Here is a 25722-nt window from a genome sequence, read left to right as displayed (position 1 = left end):
AAAAGAATGAAATCGATAACCATTGACATTGTAAAGTGATAAATCTGATAGTTAGCAAAACGATGCATTTTAAATACCAATTCGTGTCAAAACTTATTGTCGGATTTTGGGATGGGCGACCAAATTCGACGGTAAAATTTTTGCCAGACAAATATCACAGAAATCTCACATAAAATCTTACAGTAAATTCGTCGGAATCATCCCACATAAAATTCTATGTAGTAACTGACACTTGAAAATGAGATTGCATTATATGTTAAGGTTGCAAATGTGAGGATTATGGTGAATTAGTCCCACATTAAAAAAATAAAAATAAAAAGAAGTGAGGAATTTATAAGATAAAAAATCATTAATTTAAAGTCTTAAAGTTTTGAGTTGGATAAATATAATGTTTTCTCATCTTATATTTTTTCACTTAGTTTCAGTCAAAATTTTTTGTGTAGTAAAAAATTTCTAACGGTAGCCTAACACTCCATATGTACTAATAAGGTACGTTGTAAGATTTGCTTAAAAAATGGATTTTTGCATAAAATTAATTATCAAGTTTGGTTCCACTCTCACATACGTGTAGAATAGATCTACGTTCCGTGCAAGAATCTATAATATCATCACTACTAGAAATACCGTAGTTTACTACGGAAAAATACTCACAAGAAGCACTGACAAATTTCTATGATTGTGGTAATTAATTGTAATGTTTTACTTTTTCGCGACTAAATTGTGTAGAAGTTTTCAATGTTCACCTTGGCGAAATTAAACGATATCTACTTTTAAATTACGCGTTTTTATCAACGAGTGTTTTCTTCCATCCATTTCAAAAATTTTATATACAGTTTTTACTTTTTCAAAATTTTAATATTTTTGTTTTCCGGTAATTTTTTATTTTTTTAAATTTGAGCCAAAATTCATAATCCTAATTAGTATGCACCGTCTTTGAAATATGGTATATAATTATAATTTTATATTTTCTTATCATAGTTAACTATTAATTTAAATTAAAAATCTCAATTATTTCGCTGAAATAAATTCAAATCAACGTTTACAATAATATAAGTGAAATTTTGGGCGAAAAAAAAGTAACTTTCACTTAGCACCAAAGTAAAGCTTACTCACTAGAAAATTGGAAGAACTCTCTTAGTAAATTCAGCATTGAGTAGTCGAAGATCTATTAGTTGAAATAGTATAAAAAGAGTACATACTTATAACTTTAATTAATTAAGAATGAATGTTAAAAGTATATATAAAATTCACGATAAAAAGAGTACATTTTTTGTCCCTAATTCACAATATGCATTAGTTTTCCTAAATTTTATTTTTCTATTTTTTTATTATCTTTTTATTAATTTAGTAAAAAAATATCCAACATAAATTAACGCAAGTTTATTTTTGAAAGAGTTACAAAATTTTAATATTTTCTTTCTCTGGCAATTTTTTTTGTTAGAAACAAGAGACTAAACTAGAAAAGAGGCCTGCTACACATACAAGTCTTTTTGGCTTACAAGTCTTACAAGTCCAATAAAACACACGCATTACACTTAATTAACGCATTAGACACTTCCACATTCAAGAGTAAATAAAATGCACGTTATTCAGCAACTTCCTGTTTCCAAAGCGTGCTACTCACTATGCATTATGAACGACTCTTCTTCTTCTTCCTCCATGAAAACAATTTTCTTGCCAAATTTGAAGATAATGGAACTTCAGAAATACACCCAAACGATTACAGAAATACACCCAAAGGATTACAGAAATACACCCAAACGATTATAGAAATACACCCAAAGGATTACAGAAATACACCCAAAGGATTTAAGAAATACACCCAAAATTTGTTGAAGTACACCTTATGCATATTTCAGAACTCTTTCTCTTTTTCCTCTTCATCTTCTGCTGCTTTTTCTTCTTCAAAAACGATTTTCAGAGCTTGATGTAAAAAAAATGAAAATCGAGAATAACGAAGAAAGAAAACAGAGAGAAAAGCACGTAAATGAAGAAGAACAGAAAAAAGTAGAACAATGTGCAGCAAGAAGAAGAAAAAGGAGAAAGAGAAGGCAAGAAACGAAAGAAAAGAAGAAGAAGAGGAAGAGGAAGAAGAACGTGCAAGAAGAAGAAGAACGAGAAAGAGAAAGCAAGAAACGAAAGAAAAGAATAAGAAGAAGAGGAGGAATAGGAAGAAGAACGTGCAGCAAGAAGAAGAAGAATAAGGAGAAAGAGAAGGCAAGAAACGAAAGAAAAGAAGAAGAAGAGGAAGAGGAAGAAAAAGAAGAACGTAGACCTTGCATCACGTTTTTGGGATTTATTCGTTAATTAACTTGTAAAGCATACAAGCCCTAATAACTTGTATGCAGAGCTTTTCTCACTAGAAAAATGATGGTATATTATTGAGTATATTCAAGTCGTATATTTAAGTTGTCTAGAATGATACAATATAGAAGGGTATTTATAGGGGCAAAGAGAATCGTAATAATAAAGACGTAATATTTTATAATAAATATTTAGATATACTAAATAATTCTAATTGCTCCTATTTGATCCTAATTATATTCTAACATCCCCTCTCAAACTCAAGTGACAACTTGAGTTTGAAACTTATTTAAAACAATGAAAAAAAAAGAAAAAAACTGCATAAACTGATAAAACGGGTGCAGACAGAAGGAAGCGCAGATAGAACTGACGCTTATCTGAAGGAAGTGCAGACGGAACTGTCGCTTGTCTAAAAAAAATTCATAATCCTAATGAGTATGTATCGTATTTGAAATAAGGTATATATTATAATTCTATATTTTTTTATTGTAGTTAACTATTAATTTAAATTAAAAATTTCAATTACTTGACTGAAATAAATTCAAATAAACGTTTACAATAATACAAGAAAAAATTTGGGCCAAAAACTTAAAAGCAACTTTCACTTAGCACAAAAGTAAAGTCCACTCACTAGAAAATCGAAAGAACTTCCTCACAGGTTCAAATTATTGTTCAGTTTCTCTGTATCCCTAGTAAATTCAGCATTGAGTCGGCAAAGAAGGTCCCAAAAGAGTGAAAATCAAGATTTTACAGGCAATCCTGAGTCACAAAGAAGATTGGAAGAAAACCTAAGTAGCTCTTTTTTATGTTTATCTAATATTCTCTCTTTGATGGATTTTTACTTTTTTTTTGTATTTAAAAGAATATTTTTTTACCATTCACTAACTCTTCCCCAATATTCCTTGGGTAGAAACTAGATCCGCATGTATCAATACTGCAACTTTGGCTCTTGTCGATGTTGGGATCTCCATGCAAGTTTGTGTTTTCTTTTAAACTGTTCAACATTTGATTAGCTTTGTGACTTTGTAATTATTGAAACTTGTATGAACATGAATAAATTTAAACTAAGTAGAAGACAGTGCTGGAGGCCCTGATGTTACTGTTAGAATTTTGCCAAAGTTGAATAAAGTGGCACTTCTTCATGTTAATTTTTTTTTGGCATTATTTCGTTTTTTGTATTTCTTTTAGTCAACAATGTAAATTAATTTTAGATCTTTCTTTCTTGTTATCCCAATATGTTTTCTTTCGTTTGTTATTGGCTTTAGATAGATTCTAAACTACCAATTGACATTTTGGAAAATATTATGCAACTAGCAATTGAAGGATGCAAAGCAATTACAAATTATATCATCGAATTAAGTGTTGTACCTTAATTTTTCTGATCATTCTCGAAGGAGTCAAATCATGGCCTATTAATTTCTTAGCTTGATTCCTGATCTCTGTCGATGTGTAATTTAGTGGCTGAAGTTACATGTCCTTTTTGCTATTTATTTGAAAATATTTTTGCATGTAGGTTGTATGTGTAATAAGAAATGCAGAGATTAATAAATTTATTTTGTCTTGGTAATTTTAAGCTTTCAGTTTTTTGTATTATTTTAGCAAAGTCTGATATTTATTTTGTAAAAGTTATATTTGAATATTTTTTTAACATTAAATCCATGTAATCTAAGATATTTTCTTTTTAATACTAAGTATTAGTTAATTTCATATTTTTATACTATAAATAATACGTATAGAAATGTTATTATTATTTTTTTTAATCTTATCTGATAAAATTTTATATTAAGGAGTATTTTTATTATGATTTTTAAAATTTAACTTTTATTGTTAGTCACAGAAAAAAGTATGGCAAAAAAGTTCGACCTGGCCAGTTTTGTCACAGGTAAAGTATGGCAGAAACAATTATTTTGTTATGCATTCTTTCATTTTGCCACGAAAAAGAGTGTGTCTAAACGTGCTAAAGTTGTGGCTAACAAAATCTCTCCATAGATGTTAAAATTGTGGCTAATAGACTAAAAAACGTGGCTAATTAAAAACGCATCACTCTCTTTAATCACAGATATTCATTTGTTGCCAAAACGTAATTACCATAATTTTTTTAGAATTTAACTACAAATTTTTCCGTAGCTAAATCTCTTCTTTTTGGTAGTGCATATTGTTAATTAAACAAAACAAAAATTACGTATGGGAATGAAGGACACAATGTAGGGTTTGAATCTGATTTCAATTCCTACATTATACTATAATAAATTATTAATAATTAATTCCATAATGTATATGCCCCGTTAAGTTACAAAGTTATTGACTACTAGCTAATTCCTCGTATAATTGAAGCAACAACATTGTTAGTTTTTGACATCTTATGTATGGATTTACTTATGTTCTCATGCAAGTGGTAAAAATATCTAAAACCTTAGATTTCAATCATTCTCTACAATTTCTGAACCATATACATGAACATCATCGAAACTATAATACCAATCAATCAATCGATTATATTACATGTATATTATTAATGATTAATTTTAATATATAAATAATATTTTTATTAATCAATACTATATATATGCAAGTTAATTTCGTGGAATAATAATATAGTTTTATAATAATTATGTCATTCTTAAAGACATAATTAGACTATAAAATACTTAATCCAAAGCACATTTTATTAAATTCGATAAAAATTTCATTCAAATTTTTCTAGCAGATGAATGCACTATATATAAATATAAGATGGAATTTCACATTTCCATGACTACAAGACACACTAGAAATATTATGGCGGTTTTCTTGGGATTTTGTGGCGGTTTTTAATCGTCACAAAATGATATACCAGTAGTTTAGTAATCGTTGCGGTTTAAAGGATGGAGATTTGATTTTGCAGCAGTTTTAATGAACTACCGGCACAATTACCGCAAAATAGGATTATATTATTTGCGACAGTTTATAACCGTTGCGATTTGGCTAACACTTTAAAAAATGTATATTGCGAAGGTTTATAACCCCAACAATTTTCACAATTATATTAAAAAAAAATAGCTTCATAAAGCTACTCAATTATATTGTTTCTCCATCTAGACAAACACAAAAATAAGAGCAAACTAAAAATGGCTAAAATATCACAAATAAAGTAATAAACCACACGATGCTGAAGTAAATACTTCATGTGTGACTAAAATGAAGTGAAACATTTCCATCACAATACAAGTACATTATAAATCACAACTTAACAGTTACAAAATTATATAATCTATAATTTATACCACATTATTTTCCACAAATGAATAGCTCTGAAAATTAAGTCGTATTGCAATTTGTAAACTAAAATAAGAACTTATTAATTACTATAAGTATGATTGAATGAAGTTTGCTACTAGTGATTAAAAGAAAAAGAAAATAAAAAGCTATAAATGTGTCTATTATGATGATTTTTATTGATGATTGGGTTTGATTATCAGATAAACTCATTTCAGAGATAGAAAACTTGAAACCACAATTTTAGTTCATGATTCACCCATGTGAGGTTTTGGGCCATGCGTAGGCCTTCAGATGAACAGTTATTTATATCAAATTTGTAGCTTTGTCAATGGCTTTTAGGATCGGCAACTCCTGGTGTCAAAATGTTCTTAATCTAAATCAAAGCAATAAGGATCAGGAAGAAAGACTAGAAGGATCTCATCAGGCGATGAGAGCTAGTAGCAATAACATTAAATGATAAGTTCATTGTAGAGGTGAGTTATCAAAGATCCATATATTGATACTGACATAAAAAGACTAAAGATGTGTGGAATAATCTTGAGACAAATCTAATATTATCATAGTTTTTCAAGTTGAAATCTTAAGTCAAGCATGACCAATTTATTAAGAAAAATTAATATGCAACTAAACTATTGTCTCTGACCTGCCATGAGTCATATGCTGCATTCACAAAGAAGATTGATGTTTTAATTTAGGATACCAAATACTGAGGGAAGAAGCACTATGATATTTCCGAAAATCAAGTATTAGTAACTTCAAGAATTTACAAATGTAGATATAAAACTAAAATGATCAAACTTACCAACCCTGGACTAAGTCTTGAAGTGCAGGACGGAGGCAAATTCTTCACAGAGCCCTGCAAAAGAAAAATAAAAAACAAACCATACCTGAATATTTTAGAACTTATACCTCCCTTAGATAAAAGCTTCATAAAGTATCTTTCAAATGAAAATTGGAACTTTTTTTGCAAAACGCAGGAGATAGATGCTAGTGAATTTTTAAGTTGGAAAATATTACATATATGTGTTTCAACAATTTGACTGAAGAATTGTTTCAATGTTTTGTGTTCCAAGGACAACCCGTTTGTCGTACCACATTAACATATTCTATCACAAAATGATCTAAGGAAATGTAAAAACAATCAAGAGAAGGCTAAGTGGAAAGAAAAGTAAATAATCTTACGTGTTGATAAAGTAACCGGCATCTGAAAGGCATTTAACTTTAGCTCCTACATGCAATAGAGCTCAAAAGCGATCATAATGTAATATCGAAGTCAATCCTCCAGCTAAACATCCAGATATGATAACCTACAGTTATAGTGATAAGTTTCAGTGACTAAGAAAAAAAAATTAATAGAGGAAGAAGAAAAGTAGTCTCAAATCATCGATGTCTCTTACATTTTGAGCATTTTTCATTCCTTTTGTAAGTAAATCTTGCATGACAGCAACAAAAATCATTTCCCCTTTAAAGTGCAATTGAGTTGTCTGATTTATATATCATGATATTTTATAGTCTCATCAAAACCAAAAATAAGAAATACAATTTGTAAGTGTTTAATGCTTCTCTTGATAATTCAACTAAGAGATTCCTTTTGAGTATTGTAGAACTTATTGGATTAACTTCTTCCTTATCACCAGTAAATGAAGAACCATCATAGTACCTAACCTTGACTCTGTTTCAATAATAGGTATCTGGAATCAACAACTTTCATTATTAGAAACCTAAAAAAATGTGAATTAATGAAGAAAAAAAAATAAAACATTATCTATTAACTAGTAGAAAATACCATAATTCAAAATTCTTCTATTATTAAAAATCCTTGAAAAGGCAATTTGCTTGGCCATTTTCTTAGATGAACCCAAACGACCGTTCTTTCGAGCAAGGCAAGTAGTAACATTGTTGCACCATCCCCCTCCCTAAAATAAATCAAATGAAGTTCATTGGACCGAATAGACATTTAAGAATCATTTCACATATGAATCCAAACTTGAGAATTAAAAATTTATTTTGGCAATCTTCATGGACCATGGTAAATGAAAATCATCATCATAGTTAACAATTTGTAGGAAGAGAAATACAGAAATAAAAAAAATAATATACTATGTATAAAGAAATCCAACAAAGATCAGAATGTGATTGAGCTTCTCCAAACTTGAAGATAAAAAAGAGTACTAATCCATGCATAAACATTTTCTTTATGGAAGAATAATAAAACTTACGATTATAAATGCATTTTGATCCACTGATTTGATGATCCATCCAATACATCTTAAAAAAATTTGAGAAGATCTGTATGCAGCCTTGCTAATCCAGTTGTCGGGATCATAACTGGAGACTTTTAATTTACGATGCATAAATTTAAATGGGTATTTTTCATCAAAAGGCATCTAAATGGGACTGTCCTTCGATTCAAAGTAAGATTAGTAACTTTAGGAAATCATCATATTAAAGGAGTTGATTTAATGAGGTATTTAGTTCTGTCATCAAACCAACATCCATTCGAATAATTCTAACTATATCCATTTCTTTTAATTGGCAAATATATCAATATGATTTGAATAATACTTTTTTGAATGGTAAATTATTGTTTATCTAAGGCAACCTTAAGATTTTACAAATGATAATCCTAACCAAGTATGTAAACTATATAAGGCTATATATGGATTATGCCAAGCTCCTCGAGCCTAATAGAGTACATTGTCTACAACTCTTGCAAGATTTGGTTTTAAAAGTACCAATTCTAATCCATATTTGTTTGTGCATTATTCTTCATCCTCTTCTATTTACATTCTAGTGTATATTGATGATATTTTAGTCAAAGAGAATGATCCAAAACAGATTTCACAGCTAATGCACAAACCAAATAGTATTATTTTTTTTTTGAAAAGTCTTGGCACTTTTATCTACTTTTTATGAATCGAAGCAAAAAAACTATCTTCAGGAGTTTATCATTTTTGTCAAAGCAAATATATCAAGGATCTCTTGTCAAGAGCAGCAATGAGTGATGTTAAACTTGTCCCAACCCCATAGTCACATCTAAAAACCTATCACACCATGGTTTAGAGGCTTACGAAAATACTATATACTATCGATCCATTGTTGCTGCATTGCAAACTAATAACAAGACCTGGAAATTCCTTTTAAATAAACGAACTAAGTCAATTTATGCAAACACCCTTGTTACCTTACTGGAAATTGGTCAAGCGTGTCTGGACTCAGGAGATACCTTGCTGGCTCCATGGATCAAAGGATCATCTTTCATCTTTCTTCTAGATTTTAGGACAACATCATGCTCCTCTGGTCTGTCTCATCCTCTGGATTTACTCGCGATCTCCTCCTGCGCAGTGCGTGGTTCAAATAGGATGCAGTTGCACGAGAGTCCTACCACTATCACCTCCAACCTCCGTCGCCTGCACCACATATCATAGGCTCAGACCTATCCTAATTACTCTTCGATACCTATGCTTGATCCTTGAAAAGCATTGCCAGAAGATCCTTCTCCTTAGAGCATTACAAATTCAAACTTCGCGCCTATGTTCTAGCTTTTGCTCGCTGCTTGATTTCGCTCACTATTCTAGCCTTTCTGTCCTAGGTCTTTCATCGTGGCATTCTTCCTCGTCTTCCTCGTCTTCCCCTCCCATACTTTCTTTGATCTCCCTCATATCCATCTCTCTTTGTTCCTTTCTGATTGCTTGGCAGTGGCGACTCTTTCTCTAACACCATCGTCCTCTCCCTCTTCCTACTTTCTTTCTTTTTTTTCTTCTTTCTTCTTGCCCTCTCTGTTTCCTTTCATGCTTTTCTTTTTGGGTGTGATAGATGGCTAAAGGTTGTGAAAGTTTTATGATGAGACATAGAATTTTAGGATCAAGAGCGAAGTATCAGAAGGTGGTGGTAATAAAGGGTTGTGAAAGTTTGAAATTTGGAGAAGAAGAGACGGTGGTAGAGTTGAGCTTAAAGATAAATGGTGGGAGTAATTTAAAAATTTTATTAAAAAGTCAACAAAAAGGAAGGGTTTGGACATTTTTGTCATACGGAACCCATCTTTCATGGGTATAACGTTAGTTTCCTTGTTTGATGGGTACTTGTTGAGTTAAGATTGATTTTGATGATGACAAACATTCTTTGGGTTAAAGCCCAAGTTTGTTTAATGTGTATGCTAAGTGATGCAGGCCCATTTACATGTTGCTTTAGCCCAAGTTAATGTTGCTTCAGCAATTTCAAGTGTTACAACTCCAAAGCTTCAACCCATTACAAGTTAATGAAGAAACTAATCAGAACCTATGAGCCAAGAGAGAGATCCGCAAGTTCATGGTTTGAACAAAAGAAGAAAAAAGGTAATGGGACATTTGGCACTATTATGGGACAGCTGTGGCTCTAGGAAAAGAACAACACACAAGGACAATGCCACTACACAAAAGACATCAGCAAATCAAAATGCAGAAGATCATTAGCAAGTTTGGAAAAGCAAAACAAAAACGCAGAGCTGTGGACAACAGTTGGAATGGCTCAAAAATGGAAGTGCTTTGCATGCCAAGGAAGACAGCATGTCCAAAAACAACAGAGGTTGGTGGATCAGACCCTCTAACAAGCAGCGTTAGTAGAGCAGATGAGCAAGGACTGCATGCCTTCAGAGAGAGTCCCAACGGATAGCTGGGACAAGAAAAAGGAAGAGGCAAGAGCAATCTGATTCGATAAGAGTAGCATCACTTCAACATTTCAAGTCAAGAAAGAGAGATCATACACTCAGAGCACCATCTCTAACACAGAGCTGAAAAATCTCTTTCTTTTACTCAAGCTTAATTCTGATCTTAGTGTTATGGCTGTCTTGCGTTATTTTCTGTTTTGAGAAGAGGCATTTATGTGAGGTTTAAAATCCAAGAGAGAAAAAGCAAGAGTGATGCAAAATAGCCACTGTTTTTCTGATGTAATTTTGGTGTATGAACTAGGATTAGTTCCCCTTGCCTAGTTGGGTTAGCACGGGTGAAGCCTGAATCTGGTAGATTCCCCTTCCAAGTTGGGACAGCACTTTGGGGTTGCTAAGCTTTAGTGAAGAAAGCTTAGGGGTAGATACTAGTTGAATTAGGGAGTAATTCATTAGTATTGGTGTATGTAACCTGAGAATTATAGTGAAAATTCCACCATGGTTTGTGGTGGAGACTGGATGTAGGATTCATGGCATTGAGAATCCGAACCAGGATACATGCTGGCCTCCTTTCTCTTCTTCTCTGCTCTTTTAATGTTCTGCGTATGAGATAATTTCAAATAATCTCCTGCAACTTAAGCTTCCACTGCAAAAGAGTTTGAAACTCTAAATTTTAAACCAACTTGATTCAACCTCCCTTCTCAAGTTCATATAGAACCATCAATTGGTATCAGAGTAAGGTCTCAAGGAGTCAAGCTTCATAGCTTGGAGTAAAGATCCATGGCCAACAACATGAATCCCAACATCGTGGCTTTCACTCTCACTGAAGGGCAGTCTAATAATAGACCTCCCTATTTCAATGGCAGCAACTACTCTTACTGGAAAGAGAGAATGAGAATCTTTGTGCAGTCAATCGACTACAACATCTGGAAAATCATCCTCAACGGACCAGACGTCCCCACCAAACAGAACGCTGATGGAGAACTTGTGGCTAAAGAAGACAACGAATGGACAGAGGAAGAAAAGAAGAAGGTTAAACTCAATGCCAAGGCAATAAATCTAATGCACTGCGCAATCAGTTTTAAAGAGTTCAGAAAAGTGTCAAGGTGCAAAACGGCTAAAGAAATATGGGACAAGCTCATCCTCACTCATGAAGGCACCAAGTAAGTGAGGGAGACCAGAATTGACATGCTGATGAAGGAATATGAAATGTTCAGCATGAAGGAGGATGAGAGCATCGATCAAATGTTCGAAAGGTTCTCAATAATCATCAACAATCTGGATGCCATGGGAAGGAGCTACTCTGAAGAGACCTTAGTGAGGAAGATCCTGAGGAGTCTCACTAAAAAATGGAAAGTAAAAAGCACAGCCATCTCTGAAAGGAATGATTTGATCAAAATCACCTATGATGAGCTAAGAGGCAAGTTGCTGGCCTATGAAACCACTTACATGACTCAAGACAAAGATGACAAAAAGAAAAGTATAGCACTAAAATCAAGAATGACAGCCCAAGGAGAAGAATCTGATGACAGCTTCTCAGATGAAAAAATGGTGCTCTTTGCAAGAAAAATGAAAAGATTACTAAGATACAAAAACAAAAGCAAAGGAAGCTCTTCATCCAAAGATGTCAAGAAAGATCAAATCAAATTCACATGCCATCACTGCAAGGAGCCTGGTCACTTCAAGTCAGATTGTCCTCAACTTAAGAAAGGAGAAAAATCCAAGAAAGACAAAAAAAAGGTGATGATGGCAACATGGGAAGACCTGGAGAACGACACCAGCTCGGAGAGCTCTGATCAAGAAGCTCAGCCATGGCAGACCATGACGATGAAAATGAGGTAGATCTTTCTGATTTATCTATTGATGAAGTACAATATATTATCAAAGACATCTCTGTCAGTTCCAAGAAACTCTTGGACAAGTATGCTAAATGCAAGAAAGAAAATGAGGCTTTGAGGATTGAAAATGATCTTCTTTTGAAAAAGGTTAAGGCAAATGAAACTGGAAATAAAAAGCTTTTAAAAGAAGAAAACAATGCCTTGCAAGCTGAATTAGAAAAATTCAAACTCAAGCATGAAGTTACTGCTTCCACTGATTTGATTTCTGAAAACAAAAAGCTGAATGAACAAATAAAAAGTTTGAATGAAGACTTAGCTAAGTTTGTTCAAGGTTCTCAAAATCTGAACAAACTGCTTGCTAGTCAAAGGTTTGGTTCTGAAAAATTAGGACTTGGGTTCAAAGAGGAAAGTAAGGCAGTTTTCAAACAAAACTTTATAAAATCTGAAGCCTCCTCTTCCAAGCTTTTCAAACCAAAAGGATTCAGCAAACCTCAAAAATCAGTGAGCAAGAATCAGTGGATGTTCAAGGCATATGGCCGGAAGGGATACTTTCTTCATTAAACTCAACAAGTATGATGGAGGATTTGTCACTTTTGGAGATAATGGTAAAGGTAAAATAATTGCCATTGGTAAGGTGGCAAAAATTTTTCAACTTGCATAGAGAGTGTCTTTTTAGTTGATGGGTTAAAGCATAATCTATTGAGCATAAGTCAATTGTGTGACCTTGGATATGCTGTAACCTTTAGGAAATCTGATTGTAGAGTCATAAATAAGAAAACAGAGGCTATTTTATTTGTTGCCAAAAGAAGTGATAATGTTTATGGTATCACTCTAGATGATCTAAAAGTTCAAAATGTAACCTGTTTCTCTTCAATGGAATCTGAAAAATGGATGTGGCATAAGAGGTTAGGACATGCTAGCATGTTCCAAATCTCTAAGCTTGTAAAGAAAGGCTTAGTTAGAGGTCTTCCTAACATAAAGTTTGATAAGGACATCATTTGTGATGCTTGTCAAATGGGTAAACAAATTAAAACCTCTTTCAAGTCCAAGGAAGATGTCTCTACTAAGAAACCATTGGAGTTGTTGCATCTTGATCTATTTGGACCAACTAGGACTCAAAGTCTTGGAGGGAAGAGTTATGGCATGGTAATTATGGATGACTATACTAGATTTGGCTGGGTGTTCTTTCTTGCTCATAAACATGAGGCCTTCTCTGTTTTTAAAAAATTCAGCAAAAAGATTCAAAATGAAAAAGGTTTAAAAATTGTTTCAATTAGAAGTGATCATGGTAAAGAGTTTGAAAATCAATTCTTTGAATCCTTTTGTGATGAACAAGGCATATCACATAACTTCTCTTGTCCAAGAACACCTCAACAAAATGGTGTTGTTGAGAGAAGAAATAGAAGTTTACAAGAAATGGCTAGAGCTATGTTATGTGAATATGAAATTCCTACGTTCTTGTGGGCTGAAGCTGTGAATACAGCTTGCTATGTTTTAAATAGAACTATCATTAGAAAATTTTTGAAGAAAACCCCATATGAACTTTGGAAAGGACATCCTCCTAATCTTAGTTATTTTCATGTGTTTGGATGCAAGTGCTTTATTCTGAATATCAAAGAAAATTTAGGAAAATTTGATCCTAAAACACATGAAGGCATTTTTCTGGGTTATTCCACAAATAGCAAAGCCTATAGGGTTTACAACAAAAACTCTAAAACTGTTGAGGAAACCATGCATGTCACTTTCTGTGAATCTAACAATGTTCCCAGTGTTTGTATTGAAGATAGTACAGGTTTTGAAGCTGAGGTTCCAAAGATCACTGAACCAGTTCCACAAAATCCAAGTTCTCATGAAGTTACACCTATTAGCAGCAAAAATCCAAATTCTGCAGGAGACAATTTGGAATTATCTCCTGTCACAGCTGAAAACACTGATGCAGAGGTTATTGTTGATCAAGAAGAACCTGAATCTTCAACTCAAATCAAAAGGCCCAGGGAATGGAAATTTCTGAAAAATTATCCTGAGAAATTCATAATTGGTGATCCCTCCAAAAGTATTTCAATAAGGTCATATTTGAAAAGAGCCGAATCCAACAACATTGCTCTTTTATCAAAGATTGAACCTCAAAACATCCAAGAAGCTCTTACTGATCCATCCTGGGTGTTGGCCATGAAGGAGGAATTGCTGCAATTTGAGAAGAATCAGGTCTGGTCATTGGTGCCTTATCCACATGGAAAGAAAGTCACCGGCACTAAATGGATTTTCAAAAACAAGCTGGGTGAAGATGGATCCATAGTCCGAAACAAAGCTAGATTGGTTGCACAAGGATATGATCAAGAGGAAGGGATTGATTTTGATGAATCCTTTGCACCTGTAGCTCGAATGGAAGCCATCCGATTGCTCCTTGCTTATGCTGCTCATTGTGGTTTCAAGCTTTTCCAAATGGACGTAAAGTGTGCTTTTCTCAATGGTATAATAGATAGAGAGGTTTATGTGGCTCAACCACCTGGGTTTGAAAACAAAACTTTTCCTAACCATGTTTTCAAACTAACTAAAGCCTTATATGGTTTAAGACAAGCTCCTAGAGTTTAGTATAAGAGGCTTAGCTCATTTTTATTGAATAATAACTTTCAAAGAGGAGCCACTGACACCACTTTATTTATTAGGAACTATCATGATCATTTTATTCTTGTGCAAGTTTATGTTGATGATATCATATTTGGTTCGGCTAATAAAAATTTGTGTGCAGATTTTGCTAAGCTAATGACCAATGAATTTGATATGAGCATGATAGGAGAGCTCAATTTCTTTATCGGCTTGCAAATCAAGCAAACTGCAGAAGGCATATTCATCCATTAAGAAAAATATGCAAAAGAACTTGTTAAGAAGTTTGGGCTGGACTGTGCTAAGCCAATGGGAACCCCCATGCATCCTAATATCAAGCTTGATAAGGATGAACATGGTAGAGATGTTGATGAGACACACTATAGAGGGATTATTGGATCCTTGATGTACCTTACCTCCTCAAGGCCTGATATCCTCCAAAGTGTTAAAGTTTGCTCACGGTTTCAATCAAAGCCTAAGGAGTCCCATCTCTCAGCGGTCAAAAGGATCATCCGATATGTGCTTGGTACCACTAACTATGGTTTATGGTTTCCTAAGACTGATTCTTTTCAATTAGTGGGTTTCTGTGATGCAGATTTTACTGGGGATAGGATTGATAGAAGAAGCACAAGTGGCATGTGCTGCTTTCTTGGGAAATCCCTCATTGTTTGGTCTAGCAAGAAGCAAGCTACTGTGGCACTTTCAACAGCCGAAGCTGAGTATATTGCAGCCTCCTCATGTTGTTCTCAATTATTATGGTTGAAAACTCAACTAGCTGACTATAAACTGAGAGTATCTAATATTCCATTATTTTGTGACAACATGAGTGCTATTAACATTTCCAAAAATTCTGTTTTGCACTCAAGAACAAAGCACATTGAAGTTTGTTTTCATTCTATTAGAGAACATGTGCAAAATGGAAATTTAGATATTCAGTTTGTTAATTCTGAAGGTCAGCTAGCTGATATATTCACCAAACTATTAATAGAGGAGAGGTTTTGCAAGTTACGAACTGAACTGGGCATTCTTGCTTCATCCTTGTTTTCTTTATAATTCTAATAATGAGATCTTTTCTGTTTTATCTCATAAATCGCGGTGAGATTTTTTTGGTAGATGATGAGTAACCTTTGGTATCATATCTGAACTCAATACATGATGGACATCTAGTGCTGAAGCAGTATCTTGGACTATGGGATGTTCTTTACTGAAAATATTTTGAAAAAAAACTTTGATGACTAAGCCTTTGTAAAAAGTGGATTTTCAATCTTTTTGGTCCTCAATATTTTGAGATCACTCGGCAAACTTCAAATTTGTTGGGTCTCAAATTTTTGGAATTTGCATTTCATTTTATTAGGGCTTCATTTTTAATTGCATCGGATTGTAAATCACATCCTCCTACCTCAGAGCGGCTCTTTTCAACGAGTATCATTTTGTGGCACGCTGGTTCTGTATGCACTGCTTTCAAAAATTCTCATTTCTTTTGCTTACTTGCTTGTCAGACATATGTATGCTTGTGTCAGTACCAAAAATGCATTACCATATGGCATGCTTCTTACAGAAATTTTTCAATATTACAATGTTGATTTTGGGGCTGAAATTGCTAAAGATTGTAACTCATGTATCAAAGGGGGTGGTGCAGTAAAGAAAACAGCTCCCAGGCGTCGCCAAACTGATGACAGCACTGATGTTCCCTCTGTTGATGAGGATCCTCTGATTCCCCTTTCCACCTCCACTACAATCAAGGTCATGACTCGCATTATGAAAAATGTGCTTGAAGAGTTCATCAATCTGACAGACCTTCTTCTCACTTATGGTGCCGAGCACAAAAGGAACCAAGTTATGGAGGAAAATGCTCTCAAGAAGACCAAAAGAAGGATTCGGACTCTTAGGGATTTTGTGGAGGATGTCGAGGTTGGCCTCACAACTTCTGACAATGAGGGGGAGGACGATGGAACCTCCGATGAATCCAACTCTGATGCCTAGCTCATTTTATCTCATCTGTGATTATGACTTAGTTTACTTTTTGAACTTGTTTAATTTTCTGGATGACTGTAAAGACCTTAACTACTCTGCTACTTAAACTATATGCACTAGCCACTAATAAATTTTGTGCAGGTTTTTTCTTTCCTCCCTTGATGACAAAAGGGGGAGAAAAGAAAGGGAATGTTAGTTTTTGGCTTAGGGGTTAATAGTGATAGTTAAGAACAGTGATGCTTTGTGGTGCTAAGTAACTTATTTTGTCCTTTGTATCATGCCGAGTGTTAATTGCTCTGTGTTATTATTACTGTGATATATTGCTTGGAAACTTTGGTCCTGGCTATTTTTAAAATTTGTTCAGATAAAGATGTAAGCCATGATCAAGGGGGAGTAATGCTAGCATTGAGGGGGAGCAACTCACAATCCAAATGTCATCAAAGGGAAGTGTTCTTAACTCTTTTAAATTAATCTTTAATTTCCCTATTCTATCATGTTTGTCATCAAGGGGGAGATTGTTGAGTTAAGATTGATTTTGATGATGACAAACATTCTTTGGGTTAAAGCCCAAGTTTGTTTAATGTGTATGCTAAGTGATGCAGGCCCATTTACATGTTGCTTTAGCCCAAGTTAATGTTGCTTCAGCAATTTCAAGTGTTACAACTCCAAAGCTTCAGCCCATTACAAGTTAATGAAGAAACTAATCAGAACTTATGAGCCAAGAGAGAGATCCGCAAGTTCATGGTTTGAACAAAAGAAGAAAAAAGGTAATGGGACATTTGGCACTATCATGGGACAGCTGTGACTCTAGGAAAAGAACAACACACAAGGACAATGCCACTACACAAAAGACATCAGCAAATCAAAATGCAGAAGATCATTAGCAAGTTTGGAAAAGCAAAACAAAAACGCAGAGCTATGGACAACAGTTGGAATGGCTCAAAAATGGAAGTGCTTTGCATGCCAAGGAAGACAGCAGCTCTAAGAACAACAGAGGTTGGTGGATCAGACCCTCTAACAAGCAGCGTTAGTGGAGCAGATGAGCAAGGACTGCATGCCCTCAGAGAGAGCCCCAACGGATAGATGGGACAAGAAAAAGGAAGAGGCAAGAGCAATCTGATTCGATAAGAGTAGCATCACTTCAACATTTCAAGTCAAGAAAGAGAGATCACACACTCAGAGCACCATCTCTAACACAAAGCTGAAAAATCTCTTTCTTCTACTCAAGCTTAATTCTGATCTTAGTGTTATGGCTGTCTTGCATTATTTTCTGTTTTGAGAAGAGGCATTTATGTGAGGTTCAAAAGCCAAGAGAGAAAAGGCAAGAGTGATGCAAAATAGCCACTGTTTTTCTGATGTAATTTTGGTGTATGAACTAGGATTAGTTCCCCTTGCCTAGTTGGGTTAGCACTGGGTGAAGTCTGAATCTGGTAGATTCCCCTTCCAAGTTGGGACAGCACTTTGGGGTTGCTAAGCTTTAGTGAAGAAAGCTTAGGGGTAGATACTAGTTGAATTAGGGAGTAATTCATTAGTATTGGTGTATGTAACCTGAGAATTATAGTGAAAATTCCACCATGGTTTGTGGTGGAGACTGGATGTAGGATTCATGGCATTGAGAATCCGAACCAGGATACATGCTGGTCTCATTTCTCTTCTTCTCTGCTCTTTTAATGTTCTGCGTATGAGATAATTTCAAATAATCTCCTGCAACTTAAGCTTCCACTGCAACAGAGTTTGAAATTCTAAATTTTAAACCAACTTGATTCAACCCCCCTTCTCAAGTTCATATAGAACCATCGGTACTTTTTGTCAGTATTTGCAAAAGTAATAAGTACAAATGGTTGTTTTTCCTTTTTCAAAATCTTTGTGGGGGTAAATGCCCCTCTTCTTTACACCTAGATCTGTCTCAGCTTCTAATGATCTTTACATATTTTCTTTTGCAGATGGTGATTGAGCATTTGATGTAGATGATAGACGATCAACTTTAGGTTATTGTGAGTTTTTGGGAGAAAACATTGTAACATGGGCAAGAAGGAAGCAGCACCGTGTCAGTCATTCAAGTACAGAAGCAGAATTTTAAATACTCACAGATATAACTACAGAGATTATTTGGCTGCAAAATTTATTGGCAGAGTTGTATTTCACTCCCTCTGACATTTCAACTATCTATTATGATAACTCTAGTTCTATTTAGTTTTCAGATAATCCCATACTTCATTGGCACACTAAACCCTTTGAAATCAACATTCATTTTGTTTGTGATTTAGAAACTCAGCATATGTTGAACATTGTTCATATACCTAGGGACTAGGATTGGCCAAATTATTGGTATCTACAATAAATCATTCTCTTTTTTTACATTTAGTAAGTTTAAATCCAAATTTAAAATCACTCAAAAAAATGCCCTTAAACTTGAAGGGAACTAATAGAAGAGATGATAAAACAGAAATTAGATGTCAAAATTGATTCTATTAATAGTAGTGAAAACTAGCAAAGAAAAGCAGTTAATTTTCTTGGCTTAATATATTATAACAACCTTCTATAAAAAACATGTAGGAGTTGTGTATTCAATGGTGAAGTGAATAATGCATCAATTGATTAGAGATCAAAACTCTTTTCTCTCTCCTTCTCTGTTCTTAGATCACTCAATTCACTTTTTCTATAATTTGAAATCTCCTCTCAACAATCTATCTTCGTTCAACTCAAATTAATTACTTTTATGAGCTACACAAGTTAAGTTTGGTTAAATTTTCTATTTTAATTAGCTTGTTATATACGTTTATATTCAAACACATTATTAATCAACTATTAGAGTCAGTTAATTTAAACTTTTTGAGATATATAAATTATGGATTATACTAAATAACCAATAACTTTTTTGAACAACATCCAACCACCAATTAAATTAAAACACATTACACCTCTAAATTACACACCTAAATTTTAATATTAAAATAATCATTCACACACCTAATAAAATGATCATCTGATATATTCATTATTCACATTATTTTGTATTTTATTGTCTACGTATATTTTTTTATAAATTATTTCATGACACTAGCAACATATGGATTAAAGAGTTTCCTAGCAAATGCACCTAAGTTTTTCTATTCAAAGAAACTATTTCCCGCGGGAACCACCAGCATATGAGAATTATTCCCATTAAATTCCTTAAACCAAGCTAACTGGACATAAAACATGCAATAAACAACAATGTTAATTAAATATATGGATTTGGCATTGTCAAGTACAACTCTGGTTCATAGAAACTATATTATATTTGTCGGTGTAACGGATTTGTGTATATTTTAATCCCATTGATTATCCCACAACAGGTTTCCTAGAAGCTAGGTTGCTTGTTGGTGATAACGACATTGCCAAGGTATAATTTCATCTGCCTAATTATGTAGACTAAACTTTGATTAATTAATTAATTAACTATAAATTAATTAATTAAGCCAATAAGAGATAGTATAGGTAATCAAGACTTAAAAGACATGTCCTACAAAAGCATGGGGTTCGGCCCTTTCTGCCTTATATTTTCTACTAGAGTTCTTTGATACGAGATTTATAAGTAACTTTATAAATGTTTGTGTTAGAGATATAATTATTCATAAAATTTTTTTATCAGTTTAAATTTAAAAAAAAAAGTGACTTCAAATGATATCAAAATTTTTATAATCTAAGGTAGCATTTGTTTTGAGGTACTGAGACAGAGTTTAAAAAATTGATATTCAATATTATGTTTGTTAGTTCAGAAACTGGTATTAAAATTTTTGTCTTTATCTCTAAAATTTTAATATTTCATTACTTCCAAAAAGTGGAGACACAGGAGACTAAAATTTTTAGAGATAGAGACTGAAACTTTAATAACATTTTATACTTAAATACTTTCATTTCAATTAATTAATTCTAATTTTACCATTTATATAAATTAAATTATAATTTCATTCTTGTTTCAATTTCTGTTTCCCATTTTGAACCAAACAGAATATTAAATTTTATTTTAATTTCAGTCTCTTAGTCTTTATTTCTCAATATCAGTCTTTCTGTCTCTATCTCTCTAAACGCTACCTAAAAGTCTAAAATTTAATCCTTGTTAATTTAAAAAAAAAATCATTTCAGCATAAAACCAATATAAAAAAATCTATGTAAAAAATTTACACAAATCCAAAAAAAATACTTACGTGAATGGCATGTTAAAGATATAATTATTTATATATTTTTTTATCGGTTTAAATTTTTAAAAGAAATAAGTTTATGATAATTTATTAATTAATTAATAGTTATTTATATTTAATTTATTGCTTGATTAAAATACTTAAAGTTCTTGAAGTGGACATCACAATTGCTTTTGGGAGTTAAAAAAATTAAAACAGCCATGGGTCACTCATGCTTAACTTAAAGTTGATTTGTTTTTTGGGATATTAAATTAAAAAGTTTCAACAAATGCTTGTGGTGCTTTGTTTAATTAAAAATTTTAATTAATTAACTAATTAGCTGGATCAAGCTACATATCCACAACCTTTCCATACTCGTTATTATTATTAGGCAAATATATTGCTCTCCGACGTGTGTGAAACTTTGAAGAACAACACTTTATTGGCTCGAGTTTGAATCCAACAATAATTAATTGAAGTTATATATAAATCTCAGTATTTTGTTTGGTGCAAAATGGAAATTAAAACAAAAATAAAATTTTAATTTAATTTGTACAAATGGTAAAATTAGAATTAATTAATTGAAATGAGGGTGTTTTAGGTATAAAATGTTATTAAAGTTTCAGTTTTCATTTCTAAAAATTTTAGTTTTCCGTGTCCCTACTTTTTGGAGGTACTGAAATACTAAAATTTTGAAGATGGAGACAGACAGTACTAGTCTCTAAACCAATAAACATAATACTGAGTTTTAATCTCTCAATCTCTATCTCAATACCTTAAAACAAACGCAATCTTATAAAATTTAGTATACTTGTAATTAAATTTCAATTGCATGGATAATGAGGAAATTATTTAGGTTAACCAGTGCTATCAACAACAAAATTTAGCGACAGGTTGGGATGGAATGGAATATATTTATTGAAAATGTTAACGTATATAAATCTCTATCTACATAAACCATGCATACACCATCATGTTGACATTAGTAATTATATTATGTATTTTTTATTGTTTCTTAGAAAATGAAGTTTAATTTATTACTAATTTTTTTCGCTAAAAAATAAAAATAAAATAGAAACATAATGGTCAATGTATAGTCCATTAGAATGCTCTGTCTGTCCTCCAAATATAGTTTATTTTGATAATGATTTCAAGTTACAAAATTTGATTTCGGAATGTGACATTAGAAAAAAAAATTGCATATTTAATTGCGCTCATTTGCCATTCAATTGACACCTAGGGTAATTCAAAATTTAATTGATTGGTTGGGTGAAGATCATTCTATATATTAACTTCAAATTAAATTAAAATTAAATTATTGGAAAAAAAAAAAGGCCTGATTTTTCTTAGATAAAACACGTGGGCACAGAAGATTGTGATGAGATGACTTAAGCAACTGTACTTTATTAACAAAAAAGAAAATTTGGGATCAAACAATTTTTAACTAAAGTTTTCTTTCTTTTTTTTTCCCCTCATGGTTTTGTCCGCTAAACTTTGGCGTTCTTTATGTTAAGTCGTCTTATTTAAACTTTATCTTAAAAGAATTAGACATATATAATTAAATAAAGCAAATGTTTAGTTCTTCGCTATTTAAAATTTTTTAATCGATTTCTAATTATTTATGTAATTAATTTAAGTGATTCTTATTATTGGTGTAAATAATTTCCGTAAACGGTGACATATTATGTATTAGATCAGCGAGATTTAGCCCAATTACTTGAATAATTAGAATTCGATTAAGAATTTTTAATTATAAAAAATATTTTATCTTTTAAATGATAAATAATTAACAATCGAAAAAAATATTTACTAAATTCAATTAAATAGAGTAGTTTTTATTAGGTTTATCAGTCATTTCAAACCCGTGAAACGATTTTGCAATTTGTACTAGGGATACACATGATCCAGCCTAGATCTAAATACTTTAGAGCAAATTTAGTTTGATTTTATCGGATTTAGAATTGAATAAGGATCTCAAAAATAGACTCGATCATTATTTATGGTTGAATCCAGATCAAGTCAAACCCGATTTCATCCGGTCTATGTATTATAAGGGGATTAAAAAAATGTATATATTTTAAATTAATTCGAATATTATGTTATATTAATTATAAACTTATCGTTTTGATTTTAATCACATTGTTGAATTAGAAAATAGATCAAAGAAGCATGAAATTAAAATTTATGGACAAATTCAAGTTTAAGTATAGTTATTAATTTTTCTATAATAAATATTTTTTTCTTTATAAATGAGCACATCATAATTTTTTGATATAAAATTTATCAAGAATCGGACTTTATTCGGTCGAAATCTAATTTTAATGTAATTCGAAAATAGTGTGATTTTATCAAATTTAAGGTCGAATAAAAATTTTAAAAATAGACCCAATCATTATTTAAGATCGTATTCGAGTTAAAATAAACTCGATTTCACCCGATTTTATGTACACCTCTAATGTGTACCCAACCAAATGCTGTTAAATTGTTTAGTGACGATTTTTAGTAACAGCTAAGATAACTGCTACAAAATATTTGAATTAAAATTGAAGAATTATATATGGTCAGACTGAAATACGAAACACCACGCACGTGATGAAAAATCAAAGTCCAACTTATTGATTTTACTAATAAATAAATCAATCATCAGATGTTTATAAAACAAAAATAAAAATGTAGTAAAACACACAAATTTATAGTATAAATGAAAGAAAATTCTAGTACATTACTGAGCTTAAAATAATAGGAAGAAAATTAATCCAGGGTGAGAATTATTCTTCGTACATGACAAGGAAAATTTTAAAATAAATTCGTGGTTGGTGTGAGTCATTAGCAGTGGCGTGAAAATATCAGGAATAATGATGAGTCAAAACAGTGTGTTTGAAGTGTCATGGGGCATTTTCTTTCTTTAATATAATTCTTAAGTAATCACCAAATTTGTCTAGGGGATCCTAATGGAAACAGGTATCACCCAATGAATTGATTTTTTGGATTGTAATAAATACTTAACATATCATTTCCATTGATTTGTGTACATACACGATTGTTTGACTGGAATATTTAAAATTCGAAGACCAAGTTAATATTTTATTAGGACCAGTTTAGATTTTTATTATTTTTATCTTAATAAAAAATATATTAGGCTGAAGTTTTTTGGTAAAATTTCATTTCTGTAGTGAGATAATAATATTATTGAAATAATTTCTATTTCTTTCCATATTTAAACATAAAATTCAAATTTTTCATATAATGTCAATTCAACAAAATATTTGCAGAATTTTAATAATATATATTATCACATAAATAATTTTGTCAAAATAAAATTTATAAATAATTTATTTTAATTCTTATCATTAGTTTGTTCAATTAGTTCCGTCTGCATTTTGCCCAAAAACTGTCTACACCTTGAATTTTAATAAATTTATCTGCATTTCAAATTTTAATAGTTTTATCTAAGGTTGGAAGTGAATCAAGATAACTCAGAATTAATTCAACCCTAATGTTAATTTGATAAGCTAAACTCATGAGTTAATGAGTCAAACTTGAATTTGGATAAACTTAGCTCATTAATTCGGATCAATTATATATATAATTTTGATATAAGACATAAATAATAAATTTATAATTGATAGACAGATAAAATATAAAATTGATCATTTTTTAATATATATATATAAGTTATAATTTGTTGATATAGTTATAGATTATGTGATCGTTTTTTGAGCCAACTCATAAATTTTTGATGAGTCAAATTTGAATTTAAGAAATAAACTCAATTGTTAATCAGCCAAGTCATGAACCAAACTTAAATTTTGTGAACCAAACTTAAATTTGGTCTAATTCGACTCATTCCAACTCATTTTCAACCCTAGTTTTATCTGCATTTGAAATTCCAACAGTTTTGTCTATAATTCAAACTCCAAGTATCATGTTTGAGTACAAATTCTGTAGTTTTACCTGCTTTTTATTAGATCTCTCGATTAAACTAGTAATAATTTTAACAAGATTTATTATTCTACCAGATTTTGTGTTTTCGTGTTTTTTCTTTTTACTGAATTGTGTGTTTTCGTGTTTAAACTTAAGATGATTAAGTCTCACTCGAATTTAAACAAAAAATTGGAATAATATTTGAATGTGAGTTAGATTATAATTTATATTAAAATTTAAATTAGACCGTTATTTTTATGATTTTTATTTATTTAATATTTATAAATAAAAAATATTTTTTTATCATTCATAATAAATAACAAATTTACATAATAAATATACAAATGTTTTTTTCTAATCCCTTATCTTAATTTTTAACAAGTTAATAGAAATTTGTTATCATGCATACCAAAATAAATAACATCTGAATTTCATGAATCAAAATTCATTATTTTTATATAAAAACTGAAAAAATATGTATAATTTAGAGACAAATTATTTATTTAAATTTATTAAATTCTATATTATAAAATAATTTTTAAAATAATTACTTCAATAAAAATATTTTTATGTATAGATAATATTATGAGTAATTTACACAATTAAATAAATCAGAGTTTAATATTACACAAATAAAATAAATAACAAAGGTTACATTTCAATCCTCTTTGATTTCTGTATAAATCGCTATACCTCTTAAAATTTTAAACAAATATACATAAATTGCTGTAGTGCATTGCCGTTTGTGGGAAGATTTAAACAAATTATAAACCACTGTAACATGTAATAGTTTATGAACACACACAGATAATCAAAATATAAATTATTAAAGATGTAACGATTCTTGAGTACGCGAGAATAAAGTAATAAAGTACTGTAAAGAATGATTTTATGAATATAAAATTTTTCACTCTATAAGGTATATAATTATTTATATATTTTGTTGGATAAATTAAATTTTTGAAGTTAAATAATTTCATAATTTAATATTAATTTTTTTATAATAAAAATTTAA

At 31.4% G+C, this 25722-nt stretch overlaps 1 pseudogene; it reads right to left on the bottom strand.

Moving 5' to 3' along the window:
• Positions 1-5887: 5887 nt before the first annotated feature.
• LOC107472999 (pectin acetylesterase 8-like) lies at positions 5888-8824 on the bottom strand (annotated as a pseudogene).
• Between the last annotated feature and the right edge of the window lie 16898 nt (positions 8825-25722).

Source organism: Arachis duranensis, chromosome 2 (genome assembly GCF_000817695.3).
Source record: "Arachis duranensis cultivar V14167 chromosome 2, aradu.V14167.gnm2.J7QH, whole genome shotgun sequence".
Taxonomy (NCBI): Eukaryota; Viridiplantae; Streptophyta; class Magnoliopsida; order Fabales; family Fabaceae; genus Arachis; species Arachis duranensis.
This window is presented reverse-complemented; position numbering and strand designations above follow the sequence as displayed.